General features: G+C 41.3%; 1 protein-coding gene across 3 annotated transcripts in view; it reads right to left on the bottom strand.

Annotated features, from left to right (window-relative positions):
- Positions 1 to 11,930, bottom strand: part of LOC103065326 (zona pellucida-binding protein 2-like) — a 39,517-nt gene that overhangs the window by 7,623 nt on the left and 19,964 nt on the right. For 2 of the 3 annotated variants that reach the window (XR_015798480.1, XR_015798479.1), the window contains exon 11: positions 2,084 to 2,387. The exons of the other annotated variant lie outside the window; for it this stretch is intronic. The gene's annotated coding sequence lies outside the window, so the exon portion shown is untranslated. The remainder of the gene's footprint in view (positions 1 to 2,083; positions 2,388 to 11,930) is intronic. 3 annotated transcript variants of the gene reach the window in all.

Here is an 11,930-nt window from a genome sequence, read left to right as displayed (position 1 = left end):
GGTTCTAAACAAAAGCTCTGGAAGATCTAATCCCATATCAGTCATGTTGTTTCCTAGTTCAACTGAATTCCATGAAAGAACATGTATTCCTACTTTAGGGCCTTGCACAGACTCTAGAAACTTGAGACTAACCATGTCATGTCCCTCCAGCTGACATCAGGCTACTTCCTTTCCTATCAGCCCAGTCTGGGATTTCATCCCAACATTCCAGATTTTTTATTTATGTATTCAGGGGCATTCATGGGAGGAGTTAAAATCAGCAATATGATGGATAGAGCGTCACGATGCAAACTCCGCCCCTTCTGAATGTGCATGCAATATTTGCAGGGGGAGCGGGGAGAGGATAAAAAAGTGATGTCAGATGCAGTCACACAAAGTCCTGCCCATTTATACCGTACGTATATATTAAAATGGGGTAGGGTTTCAATGCTTCAAGATTGTATCCACCGTCTTGACATTTTTACCCCCTCCCACAAAAAATCCTGAATGAATTTATTTTACATTATTAGTTTGCTGCCCATATTGCAAGATTTACTATCACTCAATAGCAGGTGGCCAAGAAAGTGAAAATATTTCTTGGGTTTGACAATATTAATTTTATAACATACAAGCTACCAAAAGCGACCTGATCTTTTTCTAAAGAATTAAACAAAAGGACTTGTGAGATAACAGAATATTAAAGAGGCACAAAACATATAGAATCAAAATGTTAATACAGTGAGATTGAATACCAGTATGTCTATTCCAGTAAATGTTACTATTCTGGTAAAAGTAAAGAGAACAGGTTTTTCTCTCTCTCTTGGTTTAAAACATAACAATGCTGGGTGAAAACTCTGTTCTACTGCATCTGGAGTGTGCTAGATGGGGAAAATTGACTTCTCTCTCTCCCCCCGACACACACACATACACACACACACACTAATCATTATAGCACAAGAGAATTACTTCACAAATATCATTGCTCCTGATCATTGACCATATTGGGCTGATGGGATTTCTAGTCCAAAACCTCTATATAGCCATTAATTTTGAGATTAAGAGTGTGGCCTAAAACCACTGGTTTTTGTCATTTGATTTCTCCAATTATTTGCCTTTTCTCATGCTCCAGGGAAGCCCTCAAATCTAATTGTCTTTTTTTAACTCTATGAAGCACACATGGATTGCTTTTATTGATGAGCAGTAAAAAAAAAAAAAATCATTATTCTGTGGTTTCCAAGCCTAACAAATTTTAATAACATCAAGAATAGCAGCAGTTTCATCTCTCCTGTTAATTGTTTTTCATTTTTGTCGCCTCTGATAGAGATTAAGAATATTTTGCTTTCTGTGAAGAGTCATTATTACTAAATGAGCATAAAATGCAGTGAAGTCTGTCCATAAATTAATAAACTTCCTCAGAGTATTGTTGTCCTACATATTTCTAAAACAACAGGATAATGTCATATGGCAACCTATAAACCTGCCCTAGTTCTACTTTCTGTATGTCTTGCAGTGAATCACCAAAATGTCAGAAGAAACACTTGCAGATAGCTGTTTTTCAAAATAAAGAAGGCCATATCCCAGCTGATATCTATTTGTGTCACTTTGCTAAAATAATTTGAACAATGCTGATTTCACACCAGCTCAAGAAATCTTTCCAAAGGTGTTCTGACATATTAGAAGACCAAAAGAGTTAATCTCATTGGGCAGAATCATTGGGCCCCAAATTCTACACCTTTGAGCAGATACATTCATATTTTCATGGTATCAGTCTATGCTCTCCAGTTTTGGGATGTGATATATAAAAGATACTTCCAATATGCAGGAAATTACATCTTATACCTTCTCCATACTACTGCCCCATGTTATTAACACTGTTATTGCACATATTCAACATTACCCTTCTACTCTTCCTCAAGTTCCCCACTTCTGAGCTGAAGTGCTCTCCAGTGATCCTTGGGTCAGCATGTGGCAGGGTGAGTTGCCCTGATGAACTTAGGATGATGCAATGGTCTCAAGGTTAAAGGGTTTTTTTTCCTTGTGGACCAAAATCAGGCTCAGTGACACAGAGTCACCAAGAAGCTTCATGCCTGATTAAAACACTCACCTCCTGGCTGTAAACATATCAAAGGGCAGAAGCATTAATGGAGGAGAAGGTTGTTGGGAATTCCTGGCACTGTTTTTGTGCATCACTGGCAATACTGTGTGCATCAAGGAGGAGGAATCTGCAACTGGAGACCCAGCAGGAGCAAACAGGACCCAAAAGATGGATCTGCTGAGTGAACTGGCTGGTGGAAAGGACAGAAGTTTTCAGAGAACAGACCAGATGTCAGCAAAGGCAGCTTGACAGAAGTGCTGGAATCCAAGAAGCCCAGGAAATAGGCCATTTTTCCCTCTTCCCTTTATCTTCCCTAGGACAGAAGCAAGCAGAGAAAGAAGCTGTGATGGAGAGAGGGAGAGAATGAAACAGATAAGACACCATAAAAAGCTCTGTTTGAAATTAGCTGCTTAGAGCTGAATGTTTCTAGTCTGTTAAGCTAAGGCTACTGTATATGTTAAATATTACTGCAAATGGGTGTGCATGTGTGGAGAGGTCCTGTCTCTTTTCCCCACTGCCAAAAAAGTGAAAATGAAACATTTACCATCCCCATGGCCAACCCCTACCCTGTCCCTGTTGCCTCTGCTGCCAGTCACAGCCAGTGACATGATTTCCTTCCAATGCAATGGGTGACAAGACCCAGCAGTTTTTATAAACCTTGAGGTTGCTCTTGAATCAGAATGAAGAGGAATACTGCTTTAACATAGCCTAAGGATGATGTAAGCCTGTCTCACTCATGAGTTGCAGACATGATAAAGGCAATATTTTGTGGATGCTGCAGAAAAAACAAGTTATGTTACCAGGAAATGCTATTGATGCATTTGTTAGGTGCAAGGGGGAAAGGCCCTAAGAGTTGCTTGAGCATCAGTAACAGCCTCTGTGAATATTGCCTTCTATTCATTATCAAGTAAATAAGCTTAGAAAGATTCATTCCACAAAACCACATACTTGTTAATTCCATTCATAAGGAGATTGTTTTGAGAAGGATATTAAGTGAACAGTAACACCACAATTGTACACTTGTCTTTTCAGAAATAAGCCTTATTGAGCTTAATTTAAGCAGATAAAGAGAAGCTGCAGCTTAACCCATCTCATTATGGAATGAGTGAAGGAACTGGCACAGAACCTGGGTCATTATTTTAATGGCATTTTAACCCACAAGAGTTTCACACATGATATTGTATAGTTGTAACAGATTGGATGAAAGTAGCAGATGCTTTGGTCATATTCATAAGCATATAAGATACGCATGCCTGCAGGAAAAGCAAACTATTTCATCCTGCTTTGTTCTTCAATTATCAAATTAGTGATCAAGTGACAGTAGCAAAAGTATATATTAAGTATTCTAAGCAACCTGAAAGGGTTCCTATGAACTGATGAATTAAACAAGCACATTTCTTCAGTGAACAGCATTTGCTCAATATAGAAGGAATGTACCTGACACTGTGATAAGAATCCAAAGGGAACGGTTGTTTATCCCTTACTTGTCTTGTTTCATATAAAAGTGTATCCTTTAAGCATCTCTCTAGCTAGCTTTGTTCCCTGGGATTCTTTATAGTGCACAGAATCTGTGGTGGGGTCATGATGTTATTTCTTGAGATATGTCAGTTTGACAGCAGTTCACAGAGGTAGATGCAGATGCTCTGAAAGTGCCATTCCAGCCTTATGACAGCATTTCTAAATTATTCATTTTTATTCTGAGGAACGTTTTTTCTAAATTATTCATTTTTATTCTGAGGAAAGTATCACAAATACTTCAGATACAGTATGACAAAGTCCTTTTTTTCTTTTCTTTTTTTGAGGTCTGTGGCATCTGCCATGAAATCCACGTGGTCTGAGAAAAAATGGGCTTTTTTGTTGTTGTTGTTTTCCTTTTGATGTATGTGAGCTACCAACTGGCCATGGAAAAAAGCCACAGCATAGTCTACTCTTGGATCTTTAACCAGATCTGCAGAAATCAGCACAAATAGGTAGCACAGATAGTCCTTGCTTAACAACTGTCCTGTTTAGCAACCGTTCAAAGTTACAATGGAGCCAAAAAAGTAACTTTATGACTGGGCCTCACACTTATGACCATTTCAGTCATAAGTGTGAGGCCCAGTCTCATGATTGAGATTCAGGCACTTTGCAACTGGTGGGTGTTTATGATGGTCACAGCATCCCATGGTCATGTGATCACCATTTATGTGCTTCACAGCTGGCTTCTGATAAGCAGAGTCAATGGAGAAGTCAGCAACAAAATCGCACGTTGCAGTCACGTGATGTCTCGCTTAATGACCATGGGTGATTTGCTTAATGACCATGGCAGAAGTGAGGTCATAAGTCTATCATGGTCATGTGATGTCTCACTTAATAATGTCTCTTAGCGATGGAGTTGTCGGTCCCAATTGTGGTTGTTGTTAAGCAAGGACTATGTGTAGTTCTATTTCTTTATTTCCTAAGCTTGGCAATGCCAAAGTTTCACACAATGAAGACCACATGATCTGACAGTTGAATTTATATATTACTAGTTTTTGTCAAGCCCTGTTTGCTTGACAAAATTAGCCCATTAATGCTTGGAGAACAAATCAGACTTCAAGGACTTCCATGTGACACAGTTTTCACTCATTTTCCAAAGTTAAAGTGTCATCTCCCAACCTGTGAGCCAACAGAAAACCAAACAGGCATACAATTTGCTGTCCCTATTGCTGATGTCTATTTGGCCACAGCCACCACCACCCCACCAGATTGTGGCATCATTTACTGGGTGCAGGGCACATTAAGAAAAGGTATTCCTGGATTCCCCCCGGGGTGGGGTGTCCTTCCCTCCCGTCAAACATCACCAACCAGCAGAACAGCCACCAAAAATCCTCATTAATGTGGGATGGGGAGGTTAGACTGGTGTGTTTAGCCATCTGTCAAAACTTACTCCAGGATAAGTGCAAGTGGGTCTCTAAGAATCCTGTGTTTGAACAGAGCCTGGCCTTTAATGTGTGTGTGCATGTTCTAAAATAATTGTATTGTATTTTTATTCTTGCTGCCCAGGGTTCCTACTGGTAATAGGCAGCCACATATTTGTTAAATGAATAAATGGTGCATGGTGGGGTTGCACAGTGTGGTAGGAAAGACAATACCACCCACTCCCTGGCCAGGTTATTTCTAATCATGTGTCTAGGACTCTTTTGAAAGAGCACTAGACTCATATGTAAAAATACCTGATTGAACAACTGAACAACTGAAAGTGGGTGTTTAAGCAATGCAGTGGAAGAGCAATTCCTGCTTTACCAACAGTACCTCCATCCAGTCTATCAGCTGTTCACCTGGGCTATTTTCACCAATGGGCACGCTTTGGGTCTCGTTGATTAAACAATGTCATCTTGCAGGATCCAGCAAGTGGTAGCACCTGCCATCTGGACTGACATTCTCCCAGAGATACATATTGTTCCCACCGTAATGACTTTCCAAAAAGTATTTAGAACCTGGTTGTTCTCCCAGACCTTGGGATAGGATGGTTGTAGAGTCCCTAAGGTTTTGTTTTGCTTTTGTGCGTGTGTGTTATTGAGTTAGCCTTCCAGTCAGCTGTGATATATGTTGATATATGATGGACATATTTTGATATACGTTGGGGTTTTTTTCCTTTTCTTTTTATTGTAAGCTGCCCAGAGCCATTGACAAGTAAGGCACCCTCAAAATCAAATAAAAAATAAAATAAGTAAATTTCTCTCAGCCTCCAGCTGGCAGTCTCCTCTGGGAATCAAAATAATGCTATAATACTCTTCTCTAGCTGTCCACGTGACATTGCTGCTTCCTCCCAGCTAATCTTTCTCCAGTCCAGTAGCCTCTCCATAGGTTCCAGTATCCAGGATGGGGACTTACTGGCAACAAGAACAGAATGAAGCTGTAGTATGTTGGACCTCATTCTGGGGTCAAAGACAATGAAGGTGCTTGTGACAAGCACCCCCTTTTACCACCTTCCATATTCAGCCATATTTCATAGAGACTGCAGGACGGATTCATACATACACTGGACCAGGTCCAAATCAGTAAAATTTGAAGGAACCATGAAGGGACATGATGGTAGACCACCTCTTTCTTCAAATGGATAAAATGGATGTAGCAGGCCCCAGTAAGTTGACTACCATCTCCCAGGAGGTGATCCAAAGATCACTGTCATCTAAAGTAGTGGCAGTGAGAGCTGGATGCCCACGTCATTGGTCCCAACCTGGAAAAACATATACTACCACTCCAATGTACTGTACTGAACAATGCTAATTTTGACCAAAATACTTTCCACACAGATAGGTTGAGGTTCAGGAGAAGAGGGTACAGGTTTTGGAGTAATGGAAGCCAACTTGGAAAGAAGCCAGCAAGGACAACCATAAACCAGTTAGGCCATTATTTGACCTCCTCACAATGGGACATATATATAAAACCCCTGTAGTTGTATAATTCTCTGTATAAATATCTCCCTCCTTATGCTGTTCTCTTTGGGTTTTACAGCATTCCGGTTCCTTAATGTTATTGTTACATAAAATATTACATGAAAACTATTCAGAGCTATGTGCCTTCCTGTTGTTTATTTGCTTGTGTTAGAGTTTAGGGTCTTTTGGCTTTTGATTGCTGCCATATAAGTTTCAGGGCTACTCAGTCTACATCCCAGATCCATCACTATACACAAGGGGAGGCTCACTTAAACATCCATGATGTATCTCTGGCTTGCTTGGTGTGTCTCCAGGCTTGAACTTTCAAAGTCCTATTAGGATCATTTGGGTGATGAGATTAGGCCCTTCCCTGTCAAAAGAAGTCACAACTAGACTCCCCACTAACCACTTCCTAGAAATGCTTGGCTCTCCTCTGAAATCTTGCTAAAGTTTTCTCCAACAGAAATACTGCAAAAGGATAATGCTATGTTTGATTTTTCCAACATTTTCTTCAGGCTATGTAGGCAGCAGGAGAGATAAAAACATGCTCCTAGCCCTAGGAAGTACTTTGTAAGAAGAAAAATAGAGCTATCATATTAGGCACTATGGAGTGTGCTTTGGAATATAGGTCAAATTACACAGTGCCATGCTGGGTGAAAAAAGATCTAACTTCCCACAAAAGCATTCCACTGCCACATACCCTCCAGCTGTTAGGGATGGGTGCTGTTAAGATTTTGGGGAAATGTTACTAGATTTGTACAAGGTTGTGATATTTTTATTTGTCCTGTCTCTACCATCTTTTGTGACAGACTGATTCCTGCACTTTAGTTTACGATGTTCTCTAGAGGCCAATAATAAAACTTGACGCTGCCCTGCTATGAGAAACATGTATGTAGATTGCAGCATTCAAGTCTCGTCTTACCATTTATTTCTAGTTTCTATCTCCCCATGTGCATTCTGTGAGAGGATGCAGGACCTTTATCCCACTTTTATATGTGGGCACTTGGGCATTACAAAATCATATAGGAAGCTAGTGGGCAATTTCAGAGCCAGGAAGTCAGCATAAATACAGCACAATCCAACTGTACATAACTAAAATTCCATTTTGGCATTACTTCCCCCCCCCTCACCAGAGGGAAATTTTTAGACAAATGCAGAGATGCCAGTATTCTAGATAACCATTTTAAATGATGAGGAGTTGCATCTAGACAACATGATAGAGAATATGTTCTAACTCTTAAGTTCACACAGTGGAGAGCTGACAAGGATGTTTTAAGTAAAAGATATCCTGTGAACCAACATTTGACAGCAATAAAGGCAAACCCAAGGATTGATGACTTACTTCAGAGGTAGGCAACACGTGTCTTTTTGAACGAATGTATCTGCAGCCATCTGCTTTGGCACCAGCTAGGCATCCTGATGTACCTGATTTAATTCTTTTAGGCAGGCAGGCAGGCAGGCAGGCAGGCAAGAGAATTTTGTATATTGGAAAGCTAAGTATTATCTCCCAAGAACACTTTGCTTTCCAGGGATATTCTGGGACAAGCATGGACCTCATAGTCAGCTTTCTTCAAAAATGAAAATGGTGAGTGGGTGTAGCCCAGTGCTTTCTTGGGACATGTGCCTATCTGACCAGACAGAAAGCTAAAGGTAAAACATGGGAGCAGAGAGGTTCATTGCCCTGTGGTGTTTGCTCTTTGTCTGATGAATGTAAACCGTTACATAACAAGTGGGTCCTTGTGGGTAATTTCTATTCTAAGCTCATAGATGCTCAGATTAACTGACAAATGTTGTGTGTGATAATTTTAGAGATCACCATATGCTCACGCCCATAGTAATGGGATTCTCCCAGAGCACAAAGCAGCTCAGGGGCATGCCATCAGCAGAACTGCAAAGTTGCCTGGGCTCCTTAGCCAGGTGCTGCTAGTCCTGAGCATGGTACTGGTTCTCTGCCAGGGGTGTCCTCTATCTCCAGTAACACAGTCACTACCTCAGCCTCACTTGCACATATGTAAGGAAAAGAATACATGCAGCAATGGCTGACACAATATTCTCCTCCACCACTGGGGTCTGATGGATAGACAGCGACACTTGACTTTCACATGCCCAAGTACCTGCTCCACAACTTTACTGCAACTACTGAAGTCCCTGGAACTAGGGGGAACCACAAGTGATTTCATCAGCCATCGTCAGAGAGAATACTATCATCTAAGAAGATGGGGGGGGGAAAGACATCTGTACTGTAGGTGGTAGTGGGATGACCTGAGACAAATGTGCCAGCTTCTGCTGCAGTGCACAAGGAGTTCCAGAAAAGCAAAGCATCAGGCTGGATTGCACTACACCCCACCCTGATGGAAAGCGGTGGGAAATATTTAATACGGCAGAACCCTTCAAAACTAGCTGGCCTGAGCACAGATGAAACCTGCTGGCTTGTCTCCAGTGATATCTCATGGTTCTCCTGCCCCACTTCTTCCTCTGTCACATCTACCCTACCTCTAGTTCTGCAGCTTATACCTGCAGACAGAAAATGGAATTCAGGCAGCTCCAAGGCACACTGCTGACCAAGCGGATAGAAAGGTATCTTCAGCAGTTTTCAGTGAATGCTTGTACATACCAGCCATTTTACCACCCCATCCTTTTCCCTGTATAAGAATCCTGGGGAACTCCTCTGGTTTAAATTGTAGAAAAGGAAATTGTCAAGTCGGCATCCTCCTCAGACAGGATGGAGTTCTTGCAAATGAAATACGGATCTTCATTTGCATGGGCCGATTTGGGGTGCAAAATGGTGGCTCACCTGGAACATTGGTTGAGCGCAACATGGAACCCCTCAAGGACAGAAGACCCACCCACACTCTCTCAAGAAGCCCTGTTGCTACCAGATTTCAGTCTTCCCAGATATTTCTGGATATTGATGATAGTTAGCCATGTAATTGCACCTGCTGCCCAAAGCACTCTGGCACTGAAAGAAGGGTCACCTCTCTGGTCCCCAAAATACAGGATCATTGCATCCTAAGCCCTGTGAAGTGTCAGCCAATGTGTGAATCTTTTAGGGCCCGTATGTGTGTGTGCCTTCAAGTCAGTGTTGACTCCTGGAGACTGCCTGGACAAGTCCCTGCAACATTTTCCAAAGTGGTTTGCCATTGCCTGCTTCCTAGGGCTGAGAGAGAGTGAATGGCCCAAGGTCACCCAGCTGGCTTTGTACCTAAAGCAGGACTAGAACTCATGGTCTCCCAATTTATAGCCTGATGCCTTAACCATTACACCAAACTGGCTCTCTTTAGGACCAATGCTTGCTTCTCGCTGAAGAATGTAGAGAAGTTGAAGGAAGTAGGGGTAAATTGTTGATTCCCACTCAGGAATGCTCATAGCCAAACACCCTTTCCCTCCAAAAACATCAGTTGACGAGTTTCCATTTGTGTGGTAGCCAAGAATAGTGTAGGAGTTTTCCCAGAAAGAGTTGGCAGATCTTCCTGAAACTTGGCAGGTCATGAATGCCCAATATTAGAATGTCTGACCTACCTTTAACACTTTATTACATTTTACATGGAAATCTGTGACTGAATCTCATCAGTCTTGAAGGCAGCTCTGCAGGAAAGAAAGGGCTAGCTGGCAGAGGCATCTGCAGAGGGGGGCCAAAGTGGCAGGGCAAATAACAAAGGCAGCATCAAGATGTAAGCTCTGCCCCTTTGATATATCCATTGGGACCTTACAAGCATATACAAAAGGGGCAGAACATGCAGCACAATGATTTGGTGCTGCTTTTGTAATTTTAATGAAAGTGCTCAAACCAACAGACACCTCTGCCTGGTGGGTTGACCACAAAATATGCCAAGCCCACTACCTATGTGTTTTCGAAATATAGAAACTAAGATGGGTCAATTTTATGTAAACTGGAGGGGAGGGCTCTGTTTTTGTTAACATATTTCTACTTCTTTGCAATGTAGGAGTGTCCATTTCCAGCTCATTTTGCAGCTGCTTTTAACTGATAATAAAAACTGGGAAAACCAATAATGAATCTCCTATATAATGGATAGTTTGGCTGCAAGCAGGCAATTATCATTCCACTGTGTGAGCTGAATAAGCTGTTGGTCAGGAATTCTGAATTACAGCTCATGTTAAGAAAAAATTTGCCTGGATACATCCTGAAATCTGATGTTAAAATTGACCGCCCAGCACCTTTCCTTTCGCATTTCTTTTTGAGCTTTCCTTAACCCCAGTTCTGCACCTTTAGTGAGATAAAAATCTATTCTTGTGTCACCTCCGGCCTTGTGATTATTGTCACATGCATATAAATTGCTTTCCTTGCTGCTAGATTCCATACTGTAGACTATTTATTTTCTCATCACATTTCACACAAAAAAAGATGAGGCAATGTGATTAGAAAAATGGGGGTAATCTATTTTTCCCTTGATTCACTGGCTAAACTGTCTTCTTGTAGAGTTATTGTAAATGACTCAATTTGCTGCTAGCATTTTAATTCCTACTGATTTCAGTGGGAGAGATTCTGCAGATGCTTACGCTTCCCATTAAAAATAATTTTGCATGCAGTTATGCTGATGGGAGAGAGGAGACCCACCACCCTTGCATCAGTCCAACAGCTGCCAAATCCGGTGCTCACCCAGCCCAAGACAGAACAGGCAAACACATAGCTACTCCACATTAACATCTGGAGCAAAGTAGCCAGTATCTACCCATCCTGGACCATTATAGTGATCCTGCTGCCATGCAACTCAGGTACAAAAGGTAGCCAATTCCCTGACTGCAAAGTTGATCTATTTTCAGCCCAAGATAGCTTCCTGCCCCACAAAAATACAGATGATGCCACAAGCTTCTGTAACGCAGTTAGCAATGATCGGGTTGGTGAGAATTTCCCACACCCCTACAGGCAGAAGTTTATCCTGTTAGATCACAGTATCACACAAACGGAAGGAAGGCATTATTTACATTGCTTGGACCAATTAGTCTTATCAGCACTGTCCTCCCCTGGCAAACAATGTGAACAATCAGTCCTGCTAACAGCTATTTCTCATTAGCTTCCTCATAATGCCAGAAACTTGAGCATAGAATTCAACAATACTTATTTTCCTTACGCCTTCTCCGTGGCCCCTTTTGAGCCACCTGAAACCAGACTGCATTTAGAATAATGAAAAGGGATTTCTGCCCACTCGGCTAGGACTGGACAATTTTTGGTGGCTAAGAGCACTTTAAAAACAAGACTGCTTTTTATCTAGAATAAACAGAAATGTTAATAACTAAATGCAAACAATAATACAAAAAGCAAAACAAAATAAATAGCAAAGATGAAAAGTATTCTATATTAGAATAAATCTGTGTGCAACAGAATTCAGGGTGTAAACAAATTAAATCTTGACCACAGAGACTCATATTGATCAGACTTTCCACAATACAGTAACTCTAAAAGGTGCACACGTATTTTCTATCTTGTGTTTTAAAAC

Source organism: Python bivittatus, unplaced genomic scaffold (genome assembly GCF_059951505.1).
Source record: "Python bivittatus isolate LINGU-HERP-01145 unplaced genomic scaffold, Pbiv_v1 ctg000700_np1212, whole genome shotgun sequence".
In the NCBI taxonomy this organism is placed as follows: Eukaryota; Metazoa; Chordata; class Lepidosauria; order Squamata; family Pythonidae; genus Python; species Python bivittatus.
Note: the sequence above shows the minus strand (reverse complement) of the source record. Positions and strands in the feature narration are given on the sequence as shown.